The sequence below is a fragment of the Phaethon aethereus genome, assembly GCF_964289735.1.
Source record: "Phaethon aethereus genome assembly, chromosome: 3".
NCBI classification, from domain to species: domain Eukaryota; kingdom Metazoa; phylum Chordata; class Aves; order Phaethontiformes; family Phaethontidae; genus Phaethon; species Phaethon aethereus.
In genome coordinates, this window is record NC_138576.1 from 56,262,577 (window position 1) to 56,281,278 (window position 18,702).

Consider the following 18,702-nt stretch of genomic DNA (forward strand, 5'->3'; position numbering starts at 1 on the left):
TATAGGGTATTTTGATACAAGTAATAAATAAATAACAGCAAGACAGAAGAAAACAAGCTAAACTAAGCTAAGTCCAAGTATAAATCAGTGCTGCAATAGAGGAACATGCCTTATTCATGTTTTACTGTAAAGAAGCTGTGTGTTTTGCCATCAGCCTTCATGTTTTGCCTTGTATGAGATTATCTGTTTTTAAAAATACTACTTTTCACATAACAGCCTGGCAGTACTGTAAAATGCTGTGGTTGCAGAAGCCTTAAGCTGCCAGGGAGCTGTTCAGTAGAAATGCCTGTGTCTGCTGCCATCTCCCTTCCACTCAAGAGCAGATAGGGTATCCCCTTGCTTTGGCCAGCAAGCCACCTCTTGGTTTGCCTTTGTTTTGGGGCAGCAACCAGCATGCTTGAAAGGCTCCCAGGTAGCCCATAGAATGCTCCCCCAAAGAATCATAGAATCTTTGGGTTGGAAGGGACCTTTAAAGATCAAGTCCAAGCCCCCTGCAGTGAGCAGGGAGATCTTCAACTAGATCATGGTATTACTGAAGTCCATGGGAGCTGCTGTGCGTCACAACCGAGGCTGAAAGGCCAGTTGAAGGCTAATCTACTGAAAAGAAACCAGAGAGTCAAAGTGTGAAGCTCAGTATATATTGCCTATGAGTAGAGTTTGGAAATACTTCAAAAAACAGAAATACCTAGGAAAACACCTGAGGAATTGCTCTCCAAAATCACAATTAAAAAACCCTATGCAATTGGAAACAACCATTGTTTCCAGCAGGGAATCCATTACAAATGAGTACGCTAACATCTTCCAGGCCAGTACGAAGGAATTGTCCCTTGTGAAATAATTTTATTTTCCATGCAATGTTTATGGAGCCATTTCCTTACAGTAAGATAGGCTGCATGTATAGTAATAAAGACAGTAGATAGTGCTGAGGCCAAAACATTAAGATGAGTAAATATCGGTTGGGATTGCCAGCTTACTCAGTTACTTTTAAGGCAGTTTAAACAATGGAGGAAAAAAAATAGAAGCAGTATTGCATTACTTAATTTTAACTATCTTTTAAAAATTCTTCTATTTACTGGGACCCTACATAGCTTAAAATTAAATATTAAAATTAAAGAATGGGAAGGAGAATACCCATTATTTTGATTTGTGGTCTGTTATTAAAAAAAAAAACAACTTAAAAACACGTCAACAGTGAAATGGAATTTGGATGGAAGCCAAGTGGTCACATTAATTCCTGAGAAACAAATTAACTCAATTTTCAGGTTCATTGGGTTTGTCCTCTGGAGTGTGTCAGCTGAGCTGCATGATGGGGAGGATAAATTCTGTTTTTCTCTATCAGGTCACCATATTATAAAATGTCTCCTGATGTTGTCTGAAAGTTGAATTTTCCCCTGATGCAAAGGGCCTTTTTGGAGTACTTCTGGTAGAAAACTGAAATTCTGGAACATCTGCCTATAGGAGGGCTGTTGACAATGCCTTCAGCCTCCTGCCTGGACTGTCAGGGCAGTTCTGGGGAGCCCCACAGTAAGATCTTTTTCAGAAAGAAATTTTAGTTTTAGCCAATAGCTGGTGTTGTGCACGTTCAGTGCCCCTCTGCTGTTTATGCTACAATGGAGCTATAAGAAATTAAAATAGAGTTGTGAAGGGGAGAATACATCTGATTTCTTTTTTTTCCTTTAGTTCAGAGCAGAGGTTTTTGTTTCATGTATCTTATCTGATATTTTAATATACTTAGATTAAACTTCAAGTCAAATATAATTTTGAAATGAAAGATCAAATGGATTTGACTTTTCTGATGTTGAAGACAGGTATTTTTAGCCATTCCAAAATTGAATTTGTCTATAACGAACTGGGCTTTTTTTCCAAATAATTTAGCAAGGCTGCTCCTACCCCACCCGATAGTCAGCTATCGGGATGGAGTCAGGATGGATGCAGGAGAATTTTGCATAAAAGCCAGCATAACCCAGTTGATCAAGATGCTATTTTCAGAATTCTTCATCAGGTTTTATTTCTCTGCTTTGTTACATCTCCCTTTCTCTTAATTGGAAAACAAGTGAGCAAAAATGTCATTCATCTATTGACTATGCAAACATTTGGGCCCAACCTGTAGTAAAAGGGCCACCCGGAGGGAAAGAAAACCTCTAGCCTAGATATCTGGGCTTCCCCCTGAGAGGCTGGAGGCTGGGGGTCCAGCCCTTCTGCTCCCAGTCCTATACTGAGACCTTTGCTACATAAAGGAGGGGACTCAAGTCCTTCTGCTCCCAGTGCCCTCTCCTCATTTTAATGTCATTGATGATTTGTTTGAGAAAGTCCTTCTAGCCTGAGCGTTAGGAACCCTCCTCAGAGAGCCAGTGTATTCAGAAGCTGCCTTGGGTGTATTGCCTTATGTATTTGGCACATTCTGGAAATGCCTGTCTGCAAGAAAATCAGGCTGGAGATCATCTCACATGAAAATATCAATGGCAAGCAGGTATGAAGTTGATGCCAAACCTCTCAGCTTTATTAATACTGAACACACCTTAAAATAGGATTAGGCTAACAGGGATTTTGAGTTTAAAAATATACATTGTTACAGTTTTTAGACATGTTTAAATGACTGGGGGGAATCTAAGGGTCTTAGTTTTGGATATAGACTGTTAAAGGAACAGCTAGCTACCTAAATCCAAATAGCTGTCTTGGTGACCCTGTGCTTATTCTCATTGAATCTCTTTTGTAAATAGTACATAGGGATTTTTTAACTCTTACAGTACTTGTCCCACATAAACTCCTTTAAAAATACGAGCACTTTGCTTCAGTGGTTTTGGAGCTGAAACAGAAATGATAATATTAAACAGTAATTAGAGTAAGAGAAATGAAAAAACTTCAATTTTGGGAGCAGGGACTGAGAGTCAGATGGACCCCACTCTTAAGGGAATGCCTTCATCACTAGAAGACATCACAGAAACGCTTGCTTTCTGTCTGGCCCAAACCTTCAATTAGTCTTTGCAAATAGTGTAGGAAAGAATGAGAACTCATTTGCTTCCCTTCCTCAGCATACTTTATCACACTTTTGGAAAACATGGGTATAAATCGCTTCAGCTATAAGAGAAAATTGAATCCATGTGTCCCAAATGTGCTGGCTGACAGGATCTAGAACGGGACGTGCAGGGAAAGGGATGGTTTTCACTTGCCCTGATTTCATATGAGTCCCCGTCTTGTCACTGTCTTGAAACCACATATCGGAGCAAGTATGTATGTGTTTTTCCTTCTCCCTGAGCACTGAGTTATTGGACACAGATAAAGATAATTCGGGGTTGGACTAGATACTCTCCAGAGGTCCTTTCCAACTTCAACTACTGTCTGATTCTGTGATAATGCTACTTCCAGCAGTGTTTTGTGGGAGGGCTGGTGTCCATAGGTGCCAAACTGTAGACGATCTGAACGGTATTTGAGGCTCCTCTCAGTACTGGCTAGTGTAGGCTCAGCCAGCTGGTCTCAGTGGGACCCTGGTTTTGGGAACCTCAATCTCCTTCAGTTCATACAGGAGGTAAGCTGTTAGGAGATCCTTACCCAGCTGAAAAGGGGCTCTGCAGGCAAGGGCCAAGATTCCTGAAGCTAGATAGGTTTTTTGCCTTAGTTAACGCAATTCTTGTTTGATGCTTAAATACATTTAACATTGACTCAAACTTTTTCAACTCTAAGACTCCAGCTCTCAACTTATTTTGTCATTTTTTGGAGAATTGATTCAAGGTTGTCATTGTCACCCTTATTCTGGACTTCTTAAATTTATTTTGGTTTTCTTTTGAGATCTTAAAAGATCTCAGCTCCCCTTACAAGTTTTAACTGATTGTGTTCTAAAAGTAAACATACACCTGCAAAGAGAATACAGGCAGAACAGGTGACAGTCATAAAAATTCCTCTCAGATAAGGAAAAGAAACCCAAACAGCAAATCTGCAGGAGTCACTCTGGAGATTGACTTCAATTTTCAGAGTTAAAGACTGAGGAAAAAAAAAAGTTCCACAAATTAAAACCCTTGGAAAATGTTCCTGCTAAAAAGTTCACTCTTAAAATCTTGTGGAATAGCATATCACTCCACATACTTCCTACAGAATATTTTTCAGTTGGTTAAAGAAAGTTTACACGCACAAAAATACTACACTTTGTCTAATGAGAAAATAGGAAACAAGACTTTGCTTCAAGTCATTTGTGCTCCCTGCAAGAAATTGTCTTTGAAGACATAGCACAAGAATGGATAAAGTCGTTAATCTGCAGTTACATCCCCAAGCATTCTGCTTATCAACATCTTTAAGAAATACACTACAAAGTAGTTAATAGTACATAAAACCATGACTGATCTTAAGTTTGGTATTAAGTCTCTGCAATCACCTAACCTTTAGAGTTTAGAGTGGTAGAACAACTATCATTACCTTTATTAATTGGAAGAAGAAACAAATTATGTCAGCAGCTATCCAAAAGACAGCAAGAATTAACTAGAATCAAGTAGGGACAGAAAGAAAAAGGCATTAGTTTATGTGAATTTTTCAGCTTTTTGTTTTACATCTCTCCAGAATACATTTTCAGGCATTCAATTTCCTGCAATATTCAGGTACTCCCATTGCGACCTATGTCGATGAAATGGTTATTCACAGAATCACAGAATCACAGAATCACTAGGTTGGAAAGGACCTTTAAGATCATCAAGTCCAACCATTAATCCAGAACCACCATGTCCCCTAAACCATGTCCTGAAGCGCCACATCCACACATTTTTTGAACACTTCCAGGGATGGTGACTCCACCACCTCCCTGGGCAGCCTGTTCCAATGCCTGACCACCCTCTCAGTGAAGAAATTTTTCCTAATATCCAATCTAAACCTCCCCTGGCGCAACTTGAGGCCATTTCCTCTTGTCCTATCACTAGTTACTTGGGAGAAGAGACCAACACCCTCATCGCCACAACCCCCTTCCAGGTAGTTGTAGAGAGCGATAAGGTCTCCCCTCAGCCTCCTCTTCTCCAGACTAAACAACCCCAGTTCCCTCAGCCGCTCCTCATAAGACTTGTGCTCCAGACCCCTCACCAGCTTCGTTGCCCTTCTCTGGACACGCTCCAGCACCTCAACATCCTTCTTGTAGTGAGGGGCCCAAAACTGAACACAGTATTCAAGGTGCGGCCTCACCAGTGCCGAGTACAGGGGCACAATCACTTCCCTACTCCTGCTGGCCACACTATTCCTGATACAGGCCAGGACGCTGTTGGCCTTCTTGGCCACCTGGGCACACTGCCGGCTCATATTCAGCCGGCTGTCAACCAGCACCCCCAGGTCCCTTTCCGCCGGGCTGCTCTCCAGCCACTCCTCCCCAAGCCTGTAGCATTGCATGGGGTTGTTGTGGCCAAAGTGCAGGACCCTGCACTTGGCCTTATTAAACCTCATACAGTTGGCCTCTGCCCATCGATCCAGCCTGTCCAGATCCCTCTGCAGAGCCCTCCTACCCTCCAGCAGATCAACACTCCCACCCAGCTTGGTGTCATCTGCAAACTTACTGAGGGAGCACTCAATTCCCTCATCCAGATCATCTATAAAGATATTGAACAAGACTGGTCCCAGAACCGAGCCCTGGGGAACACCACTCGTGACCGGCCGCCAGCCGGATTTAACGCCATTCACCACAACTCTCTGGGCTCGGCCATCCAGCCAGTTCCTCACCCAGCGAAGAGTAAACCCGTCTAAGCCACGAGCCGCCAGTTTCTCCAGGAGAATGGTGTGGGAGACGCTGTCAAAGGCTTTACTAAAGTCCAGGTAGACAACGTCCACAGCCTTTCCCTCATCCACTAGGCGGGTCACCTGGTCATAGAAGGAGATCAGGTTGGTCAAGCAGGACCTGCCTTTCATGAATCCATGCTGGCTGGGCCTGATCCTTTGGCTGTTCTGCACTGCAAGACAGAAAAGCAATGAAGTTTTATTTGAAAAAGGAAAAGAAAGTTAGCATTTTCCTAGAGGTATATTTAAACATCTGTATTTTAAAAAATTTTCTTCATTTACCAGTGTTTTCTGTCAGACAGACCCACTTTAAAATCTGAAAGGATAAGCATAAAACCTCATACTACTTAGTTGCTCAAAAGATTTCCTTTGTTTTAACAGCAAAAGGGTTTTATATCAGCTTTATAATCCAGAGGGGCATAAAGAAAAAAGAGTTTCAGGAGTTTGAGGCCAGTGCCGGTAGTTTTCCCATCTGTTTTGTTTTTTTTTTTTAAATTCAGTATGGTTTCCTTCTTTTCACACATCAACTTGTTTACGTGTATTTCCATCGCTCGCTGGGGTAGTCGTGTTTTCACTTTATTCTTAGCAATAAGAAAAATCGTATTTGTGAGGCACCTCAGAAAGCCAAAACATAAACTTAAAAAGGTCTTGATTTAAAGGAAACTACATCTGTGATTTCATAACCAATAGCTGCCAAAGTTGTACTATGAACTAATAATAACTTTAATATCCAAACTTGTTTAAATCCTTCATCTACCTCAAATACTTTGAAATGCAGATATTACTGTCTTTAAAACTACAGAATAAACGTTCTTGTTTACATGGATGCAGAATTCTTTAACATATATTTATCTTAGAGGTTGTATGTGGGCAGCAGATTCATAGACTCATAGAATGGTTTGGGCTGGAAAGGACCTTTGAAGATCATCTAGTCCAACCCCCCTGCCATGGCCCGGGACACCTTCCACTAGACCAGGTTGCTCAAGGCCTCATCCAACCTGGCCTTGAGCACTTCCAGGGATGGGGCGTCCACAACTTCTCTGGGAAACCCATTCCAGTGTTTCACCACCCTCATTGTAAAAGATTTCTTCCATATATCCAATCTAAATTTACCCTCTTTCAGTTTAAAGCCATTGCCCCATGTCCTGTCACTACAGACCTTAGTAAACAGTCTTTATCTATCTTTCTTGTAAGCCCCCTTCATATATTGAAAGGGAGCAAAAATGTTCTCGTTGTTCTTGAGACAATAGTTTGTTTTTAAAAGGTAATGTCATTATTTCCACATACAAACATTTATAAATCATCAACCAGGCACAATAAAAAGATGATGATGATGATGATGATGATGATGATGATGATGATGATGACGACGACGACGACGACGACGACGATGACGACGGTAGGTAGCATTTCCATTAGTTCTCATTAGAGTCTGTGGATATATCTATAGGTTAATGAAAGGTGATTCAAAATTACGTGATTCCAAGAAGTGAGGCAGTAAAAGAAAGGTCTTTGCAGAGACAGCACATCTAACCCTATCTCATTAGTGAGAAATTAGGAAACAGAAAATTAAATTCTTTTCTGGATTACCCCAGAGTAATTCACAGATTAATTCTGCAGAGCTATTTTGGCTACACTAGACTCATCTGTACTCTCCAGGACTGAACCATGACAGATCTCCAGGTTAACTATGAGACTATCACATTTAGGAATTCACCAACATAACTTCAAATTCAAAACACAGTGCAATTTGTTAACTGCCAAGGTCTTTGAAGACAGTATTTTTAATATATGGCAATGTAACATATGCATTGCATTATTAAGATATAAATGTTAATGGAAGAACAAAAGAAAATAAATGGAAATAGCTCATCTGCAAGGAATACCAGCTTTGTATATGTATCCAAGTAGCAAGCAAAAGCAAGCAACTAGAACAAGGAAAACAATTACACAACTATTTTGTCACGAGTATGACTGTCTGTTACATTATAGTATTCCCGACATATCATTCAGTATATGTGCATCAGAGTCCCTTACCCCTCTCTTCCTCTGTCCTTGCACAAATCATGTATTTTGACCACAGTCTAATGTTCAATGCTCACTGGCAGACTGATTTAAAACATAAAGTAGTAGAGCAGTAGACAATGAGATGTCAAGTTTGAATGCCTGTGAGACTGCCTTGTTGTATTTAAATATTCCAAGACTACAATAATTGCACCGTTATTGTTTCTCTTGTACAAAAAACCCAAATCCAAAAGAACAACAAAAAATTCAACTAAAATCACAAATGAATCTTCTTAGTAGTAATTATTATACAGCCTTTATTTTGATACCTAAATGACTAGTCCACTGTTAAATGACAAACAAAACAAATCCTCGTCCCTACCCATACTGACAAGAAGTGCTTTAAGAACTAAATGGACTTGTTCATGACAGAACTCTTTTAAATAGTGCAGCCTCTGAAGGGAGGCAAAATTGAGGAGATGGATGAACCAGTGAACTTGATCTAATTTATTCCTAATTGCCCAACATGACACTAGATACCACCGAGCCGATGATTGTTGTAACACCTACCCTACTTCCTACCAACAACAGCAAAACTCCTTCATAATAGGATAAGAAAAAGGAGCACTTATCTTGAGGCTGTTCACCTCTGGACAGTGACAGAGTAGTGTAATTCTCCATAGCAGCTTTGCACAGAAAATCCCAAACTCTGGCCCCCAGAGGTTGCCCATAGTTACGCTTCTCTAGACTTGGAGTCATCCTGCATTTTCTGGCATAGTAACCACACAATAATCAGAAAATACAAATTGAAGAGAGATTAAAAATTAAAGGGTATCTATTCAAACAAATATTCACTTTAAAAATAATCTTATTCTGTGAGATAAGGAAAGAGGATAAAAGGAAAACATCTCTGGTTCGTGTTCACTAATTGGAAAATCATGTTTCAGAAGATTTAACACAGATGCAACGTCACTGCCAACCCTTCTCCTAACAACTTTTGCATATAAATACAGAGCTTCCTCTATGCTCACATTACAGATAATATCCTTGTTTGAAGACTAACTACAGAAATTTTAAAAGTACTTCTTCAAACTGCCTTTCCAGGACTATAATTTATAGAGGACTTGAGGAAGTTGCTGCTCTTTCAGTAGCCAGTAATGTGCCTGTTGTGAGCTATGTAAAAATACCAGAGAAAAAAAATCATATTTAAATGCATATGTAGGTGTTCAACAAAAGTTTCATATGTGAATTTTAGAGTCAGAATTGTTTAATCCCATCAGTCCAACACAAAATGTTTTCAAGAAACATAATCTCCAGAGTTTCTCATAATGAATTTTGTTCCCATGAGAAGTCTCCTGTTCTCAGCAGCTCTCACTCTTATTCAATCTGTTTTATTTATGTTATTTCCCATTTGTAAGCAGTGCGTGTCCAAGTGCCTTGTTTTTAATGGAATGTAGCAGTAGTATTTGATTGGAATTTAGATAAACAAGCATACAAATCCATGTCTGTTTTCTGTAAGTTTATATGCATACACATGAAAAGTTAAAAATATAGCTAGATAAATACCTGGTCTTTGTTACCAAGTCTTATCATTTTTCACCCCAAAATAGAAAGCATTATGGGATCAACGAAGTTCTTTATGGGATTTCCCTTACTGTTGAAATAAAAGTATTATGAGATAAACTTTTGTGGAGTCCTTACAAAGAATAGTAGGAGCCTTGCAAGGAAAAGTCAGAAAAAAATATGCCTATAAAAAATTAAGAACTTCTTTGTCCTGTGCAAGATAATTGTAATGGCCCTTTTCATACATATCAGCATGTACCATTGCTTGTAATACTTCAGCAGGTTGAGGCTATAAGCATATATAGCGTACTAGGCACTACGCAGAATAACAAACAGTTCGTCCCCCAAAATATTTGCAAGCTAACTGAACCCAAGGAACCATTTAACTTTGTTTTACAGACGGAGCAGGTGACTTTTCCAAGGGCAAATCAGACATGCTGGAAGCAAGCTATAAGACCTGTCTCTCACAGCACCCTTTAGCAGGTACCATCATCACAACCCACCCACCACCTCAGTACGCCCCGAACTCGAGCACACGTTAGGTTCACGTTGCAGCGGGATGTACTGCTAAATTCTGCACAAATGTCCTGTTGCTTGTTCTGTTGATAAGAGACACAGCAAAGACCTTTCTGCTGTTTTCAAAATATGTAGCAGGTCGAACAGGTGGTGTTGAAGGTGTTCTGGGTGAAGGAAAGGACTAGCTGAGGCTGGCTGGGGCTGAGGAGACACTCAGCCTCCTTTGGCTTGGTGTGTTAAGCGGCATAAGAAATAAGCAGGTCCATATTTAACACCAGTGGTTTGGAAAGCACCTTGCCCACCAGGAACCTGAACCATTACTGAACCTATCTAGTATCCCTCTACCAAACAACCGGTACCAACGCAGACCTCTCGGTCCTCTGCAGCACACGAGGCTTCATGTTGCACCTTCGCCAAGGCACGGCTGGGTTTCTGGCCACTCTCCCAGGAATCCTAAGGATCTTGTCTTTGGCCAGTATTTACGCTCAGCTGCTCTGAAAGCAACGTGACCACTTTGTGGTTGGAGATAAGAGATCTTAGACAATAAGCAACATCACTTCTCTGACACGTGTATCAGACTCCATTTTCCTCCTGAGCAGATTCCAGAATCTGTTACTGGCAAGAACCTGTGCTGTCACTGAGAGCACAATACTTCTGTGACTGTGTACATGCGACAAACTGAACTTTTATCTATCGTTTACTTAGCAAATAAGGACCTAATCAACAGCCCATTGAGGGCATGGGGCAGAATACTATTGCCTTTGGATCAGGCATTGAACTGCTCTGACATTGTCTGTCATTAAGTATAACTGTTGTGGTTTAACCCGGCAGGCAGCTAAATAACACGCAGCCACTCGCTCACTCCCCTGCAGTGGGATGGGGGAGAGAATCAGAAAAAAAGGTAAAACTTCTGGGTTGAGATAAAGACAGTTTAATAGGACAGAAAAGGAAGGGAAAATAATAATAGTGATAAAAGAATATACAAAACAAGTGCTGCACAATGCAATTGTTCATCACCCCTGACGGATGCCCAGCCAGTCCCCGAGCAGTGGCCCTCCGGCCAGCTTTCCCCTGGTTTATACACTGAACATGACGTCATATGGCATGGAATATCCTGTGACCAGTTGAGGTCAGCTGCCCTGGCTCTGTCCCCTCCCAGCTTCTTGTGCCCCGCAGGCCTTGCTGGCAGGGCAGTACGAGAAGCTGAAAAGTCCTTGACTTAGTGTAAGCCCTGCTCAGCAACAACCAAAACATCAGTGTGTTCTCATCCTAAATCCAAAACACAGCACTATACCAGCTACTAGGAAGAAAGTAAACTCTATCCCAGATGAAACCAGGTTAATAATATATATTAAAAATGCTTTTAAAAATATTGTCCAAATATACTATGCAGAAAAACATCCTAATCTTTTCTTCTGTCCCAGAATTTAAAAATAACTGGCTATAATATATCAGTTTCTGGTAAGCACCATTGTGTCAGTGACAATCAGGGACAGGTGACTGCAAACACTTGGTTCCTAACCTTCAAAAACTCTTGCTGGAATTGTTATAACGCAGAGACCAGCGAGTACATGAATCTCTCTCTGACCAGGAAACAGATTCGAAGCCTGATTCCTGCAACTCAATACAGAGTATACGCTACAAAAGGGACTGTGCAAAAGGGCAAGCAGCAGTTTTGTTTCCAGATTAATCGAGAATCCAGAGTAGAGGTATTTTATTATTGCATGTTTGCGCAGATATGGGTGCTAGGTGGTATTCCACAAAGCTAGCACACCACCAAGAAATTACCACCCATGATATGCACGGGCAGTTCACCAGACCTGACAGCTTATTGCTGCTGGACTGAGGAGATCTTGCTCCCCTCCATTCTCACATGCCCTCCTCCTCCTCTGTCCTACCCCATTCTCCTTTGCTTTCCCTCAGTCCCGGCTGTACCATCCCACCCACATTCTGGCTCTCATCACACTGCCTGGCTGATTTAACTCATTGAAATGTCAGAAAGCTGTTAATCGTTTTTTCCTGGTCTTGTTTTCTGTTACTTCAGTGAATTAAACTGACACAGAAGTGCCTGACAAGTGCTGAAGCGGGCACAAGGATAGCAGCCGGAGTGCCTGGCCAGGAATAGAGAGACAGGGAAGGGGAAAACAACCTGTTTTCAGCAATGCTGAGCTGTCTGTGAAATGCAGCACTCTGGGGAGCTGTAACCAAGTGGTGGTAGAGCCTTTAGGACGCTTTACGTAGAGAGAATAGTCGCTTGACTTTACTAGTTTGCTTGTGTTAGCGCCTATGTAGCAGTTATTTGCAGATAGGCTAGGTATACAGGGACAAGTGTTGCTAATAGAGCTGTTTGGAGTATCTGCAGAAACTCTCAAAACCACTTCGACAAGGGTGAACATATTCTCTAACCTCAGCTCTATTCTTGGATCATTCAGAGGGAAACCGGAGATGTTTGTATAACTGCCCAGTGAAAAACTCGGCTGCCCTCCTTACTTTTCTTTTGCTGGCTGCTGCCCACCAAAGCACAGTGCAAATACATGAATAGTGAAGTGGCTGTTCAGTCTGCAAGCTTGTAGGAGCACGTACTTATATGAATACAAACATCTTCTCCCAATTTGGCAAAGGATAAAAGAATACATACTGAAAAATGATGTTTTAAAATCAAGATAAGCAACCTGAGATAACTGCCCAACACCAACTTGAGAGAGAGGTAAGCATGGGAAATTTTTACTTCCATGTAGCTACTTAAGGTCAGGCCTGCAGTTTACCTTGACCTCCCACGGACTGTAGAGTCTCCCTGTGTTTGTAGCGACTGGAGACATGTGAACTGTGAGCGGGTTAGTGTAATAAATATATAACGTTAGCTTATTTATTTTGAAGTTTGCTTTTCAGGGAGAAGAACGGAAGTGTCCACTTCTATACAAAACAGAATGGTTTTTCATTTAAATATCTAAGAGCAGGAAATAAGTAAAATATCCGAATCTACAGAGACAGACAGACATGTCTGGCATTATCAGCTGGAGACAGAGCAGGAAATACATTATTAAACATCACCATCTACTGGATGCCAGCATTTGTTCCCTACAAAGGGAACCCTAAGCTTCTGTGGTGAATTAACTTGTCAGACAAGCCTCTACTTTCATGGGTCTGACACTGCTCATACAGTTATTGGCAGGCCAAGGTTTGTGGACCTTTTCAGCACCAGGTTGGGAAAAGGTTTTCAGCATTATGAAAACAATCACAAAAAGTTCTGGGTGATACAATACTGACTGTGAAATTGTTAATAGGCAACAATGGGAACTTAAAAAAAAGAAGGTGAGGGTAGTCAGGCATGGGGACAGTAGCATCCTTTGGGTAATCAGCTTGTTTACCTGCAGTAGGTTTGTGTAGACGCACGCACACACAGGCATAGCATGGAGCTGCACGGTTGTCCCCGTGGGTAGCACATGCTGACTGCAGTTCCATAGTTCTGAACATTGTCTGCTCACTCTCTTGGCTGCATGGATAAATATTCAACTGTATCTGTGTGATTTGTCCAGCACTGGGACCGGCAGCGGGGCTCACAGAGCTTGCTGAGGGCAAAAGGCACCAGTGCAGGTTGCACTCCCCTGCTGCAGCTGCTGGGCTGGCCCTGCTGGGCAGGGAAGGGTGCTCCTTCCCTTCTGCACTGAGGACAGAAGCCCCTGGCCCCACAGTTAGGGATGCTCCCCCTTTGTGTCTCTACCCATTTCCTTTTTTATTCAAACTTCAGAGGAGTCACGGCACTGTGCGGCAGCAAGGGATCCCCCCCCTGCCGCCAGAACTAAATTAATTCTTGAGAGGAATTATTTTGAAAACATTGTTGAGGTATAAACACTTTGGGAAGGGCTCAGGAAAAAGCTGCAATAAATGTACAAAGGCAAAGAAATTTTTCTTACAGTGGGTGATGAACTTAAGCCATCATTACAATCAGTTTATCAAAAGGAATGATTGGATAACTATTTGAAACAATACACCTAAAATTATGGAAGATCCTTCAATGCTTTGACCCTTTAATTCATAGATAGATATTTCCCTAAAGAAATTTATGTGATTAAAACTTCTTTGTGGTTATATCCTTTCAAAAGGTATTGGCAGTGACAGGGCTAACTGCACAGGGGCTTTCAGCTTAGTGCACTGATTTTTTTTTTTCTCAAGAGCAAAATGCTCACAAAAAGTAAATACTGAAATATGACAAGGACCAAAAAAAAAAAAATGGGAAAGCTGTCTTGTTTGAAGTGTTGAAAGTTAAAACTGTTCCTTGTAATGAGTCACAGGAAATGAGAAATGGAACTTCGGAAAGAGCTGAGTTCATGCTACGTCAAGACAGAGAGAAGGACAAAGACTGATCATAATGAGAAATTACTTTATTATTTCCTTGTGGAATACTGGTATGTACCACATTGTACTGTTGTTGTGTTGTCAGCATATTTGGAAAGAAAGAGGTGTTAGAGTCTACCGAATAGTCCTGACATCAACACTGTATCAGAACTTCTATGTCGTTCACTTGTCTGGGAAGGGTATGAAGTGAAAGAGTTTCCAACACTTAGGTAAACATCATGAAATACACAAGAACAGATCAGTAACAAATCGTATTTCTATTGCTGCATTTATCTTCCATCCCTTTTTCAGTTCAACACACACAGTATCCCTCAAGCAAATTGCTGTTACTGGCAGGTCAGACTGACGTAAGTAAAGCTGAAAACATTTTGTTTCAATGTGCTCTGCTGGCAACAAGAAAAAGGAACATTGCAGCAAGGTGACATAGTGCAATACCCAAGTGCCAATATAAAAGGTGTTTCCCACATAAATTATGAACAATAATTCTACTGTGCTGCAGAGCACATGTATCTGAGCATTTACTCCAGGATACAGAACAGAATCTGTAGAATTTTGGTGGGATTACATTGTTACAAAATTCACCTAAAACTAAGCAAAACTTCCTAAGCTCTCAGTACAGACAAGGAAGAGAAACAGATTTGCAAGAGGATGATTTGCTTCAGTGGGTAATGTGCATGGTATAAGTTATCCCTGGGAGACACCTTTTCTTCTCTGCTGACTGTAAAGGGAGACGGAAGTGGCCAGATCAGACTCAGAAAACTAAATCTGAGGCAAAGTTAAACAAGATGTATCCTAGGCTTCCTGTCCAGGGACAAATACCATAACTGCAATTAACATAGATATATAAGTGCAATTTTTTAATAGGAAAATAATAGATATATACGTGGATATATATTTTAACCATTCCACTTCGTAATTTAGATTTCACTCAGTAATAAGTACTATTGATAGGATCTGAATTCTCAATGGACACCCCACCAAATGACGATAAAAATTCCTAGGCACTAGTAGTGCTGTCATGTCCGTGGTACTTCTGGCTCCAGCTAACCCAGCTCTGCATCTGCTCCCTCCCTTCTGTATCCCAAAGGCTGAGATCATATACAAAATCACAGAATCATAGAATCATAGAATAATTTGGGTTGGAAGGAACCATTAAAGGTCATCTAGTCCAACTCCGCTGCAATAAGCAGGGACATCTTCAACTAGACCAGGTTGCTCAGAGCCCCTGGAATGTTTCCAGGGATGGGGCATTTACCACCTCTCTGGGCAACCTGTGCCAGGGTTTCACCACCCTCATTGTGAAAAATTTCTTCCTTGTATCTAGTCGAAATCTGCCCTCTTTTAGCTTGAAACCATTACTCCTTGTCCTATGACAACAGGCCCTACTGTTGCAGGGACCTCAGGCTGCTCTCAATCCATTCATCCCCCAGCCTGTACTGATACTGAGGGTTGCCCCAACTCAGGTGCAGGACCCTGCACTTGGCCTTGTTGAACCTCATGAGGTTCACACGGGCCCATTCCTTGAGCTTGTCGAGGTCCCTCTGGATGGCATCCTGTCCCTCAAGCGTGCCAATGTCACCACTCAGCTTGATGTCATCTGCAAATTTGCTGAGGGTGCACTCGATCCCACTATGTAATTGATGAAGATATTAAAGAGTACTGGTCCCAGTACGGACCCCTGAGGGACACTGCTCATCACCAGTCTCCATCTGGACATTAAGCCATTGACCATTACTGTCTGGATGTGAGCATCCAACCAATTCCTCATCTACTCAACAGTCTACCCATCAAACCCATCTCTCTCCAATTTAGAGAGAAGGATGTTGTGGGGGACCGTGCCAAAGGCCTTTCAAGAGTCCTGATAGACAACATCAGTAGCTCTTCCCTTGTCCACTGATGTGGTCACTCCATCATATAAAGGCCACTAGGTTGATCAGGCAAGACTTGTCCTTGGTGAAGGCATGCTGGCTCTCTCGAATTGCCCCCCTATCCTCCATGTGCCTTAGCATAGCTTCTAGGAGGATCTGCTCCATGATCTTCCCAGGCACAGAGGTGGGTCTTGGGTGGACTGTCCACTCCAACAGCAGGGGGTTCAAACGGTGGGTAGGATTGCCCACCTGCCTTAGCTTTTTGTGTCCCTCCTTTGCTCCAGGAAAGAGGTAGAGCACACAGAGCTGCCACTCACAGAGGGTGTGTGGATCTCAAAAGAGGCTTGAGCTAGGGAGAGGTTGTGTGCTGGAACAGTCAGTCTCTTAATCCTGGGAACAGAAGAGGATGAGGAGGTCTCAGTGCCCTCTGGCTCACTTTATTCTGCAGCCTGTACCAAACGATAATGTCACCAAAAGCTCAAGTGTAGAGTTAATGATGAGAAAAGGAAAATGATACCCCAGGCCAACACAAACCACCCTGAGCCTTCCTGGCCTCATCTCCAAACAGTTCAGCAGTGCACAGTACTGTTTGAGTCTAGCGTCAGGAAACGTTTCTTGCTTTGCAGAAACCAGCCTCCTGACTGGCAGCCGTGTTCCCAGCTTCCTGGGAAACTTGAAACCTGCCTCTTTTCAACTGTGGCAGCACATGTTCGAAACACCAATGAAAATCAGATTTAGCCTTTGGGAAAGGCTCTTCTTTCTTATGACATTACTAGCTTAAACATCTCTTTTCTTTTAGGCAAAATATGAAATATCATGCTTTAAAATTACTGTTTCTTTGACTCCTAAGACACCTATAGAACTTTTACCTGTAATCAGTTGAAATACAGGGATATTCTCCCCATCTGCTGCATTATTTGTTAGATGCCGCTGTGCTGATTTGTGCACGGTGCAGGGAGAAAAGCAGTCCCTGCCACAGGAACATTAGTCCAAGAGTCCATTTTTCTAAGCACATTGAGGCTGTAGAAGGGCAATAACTTAAAACTTGAGTTAGAACCTGAAAATTTGTTTCTAGCATGGAATCCATTTTGAAAATTTTGGGTTTGCAACTCAGAGATGTTTGCTAAAAAGGACTCAGAGCACTTTTCCAGCCATGATACTAGCCTTGGAAGAGAGCACAAGAATAAGAATGCTAAGTGATAGTGAAAGCAGTATGTTTTGTTTATATGATGTATGACCCTTCCATTGGGATGAATGTTTCTGAGATTACATCAAACAACAGAAAACTAGGAATTAACTCTTTGAAGTAAAAAGAGTGTGCTAGTTATTTTGGAAGAGACCTTTTCAGTTGTCTCAGACCAACACCTTCAATAGGCAAGTGTGAGAACTTCTCACATTTAAGGTCCAGTAAACAGAAGATGGAATCGTGATGGTTTGCTTATGCTGGAATAGGTACTTCAGAATGCATTAGTGAGGCAAAGGCTCTACGGACGTCAGGCAAATAAAAAAACAATAGCAAAGGTGTCACTGAAGGCAATGTTGAAGTGTGGCTCAACAGACTGGTAAACAGACTTGAAAATGGAAGCAATGTGGTACAAAGAGAATGGTAGGGACTGGGTGGAAGCAGGAATGGTCTGAAAGAAGGTAATGAGGGTGAACTAAATAAGACAGAAAATGAAGACCGAAGCTAGGGCAACTGTTTTAGTTCCAAGAGTGTGAAGGTATCATGATTTTTAAGGAAGTTATAAAGAAAATTGTGAAATGGCAAAGAAAATTACTTGAGACTGCAAACCTCCAAACAACTCCCTGGGCTTTTGGCTGGGTTTGGCAGTCCATGTTGGGAGTTCCACGGTGCCAGTAAAATACCACAGATGTACCATGCAGGTACGAGAAATATGACATTTAAAACTATTCTGAGAACTCCCTGACAGCGAAGCATGACATGGTGCCTGCTGAACAGGTATACTCTGAGGAATGGAAAAGAAATCTTCCATGGTAATACAAAAAGGCAAAAATAAGTTCAAGCAAAGAGAAAGAATAAGTTGAAAAGAGTTGGGAGGTGGGAGCAACACTGAAAGACACAAGGAGAGGAAAGAAACAGGTACAGTCAATTTAGTCATACTGGTTTGGTTTTAGTTATGGAATGACAGAGAATCAGAGAGGAGACATGGTAACAGATGCCAAATAGTGAAAAAGGGATGAAAATAGAACAAGATTAACCATGTTCTCAGAGAGAAAAAAGAAGCAATGGACATGAGATGAGGGGAGATTGTTTGATACTAATAAACATTTTTCATTGACAAATGATCTGGGTATGATGTGACCCTCCATCACCGGAGATCTTTAAAAACAATTGAGACGAACAGTTTTGGGAATCATATAGGTATAAATGATACCTGTCTGTAATCCTGCCTTGTTTCCACTGGAAGGGATGGGATGTACAAGATGATCTCTATCAATCCAACAAGCCTTTCAGCACTCTAATCCACGACTGTGAAAATGAGACTGAATGAGAGAAGAAGCAAAATTTCAGGAATGTCAGCAGGAAGAAGTGGCAGAGAGTAAGATACTGAGCTTGAAGACTGTATGTCCATGATGCCAAGCAGACCTACAGCACCAGTATCAACAGGAGGGACAGGGCCATGAGGAGAAGAGT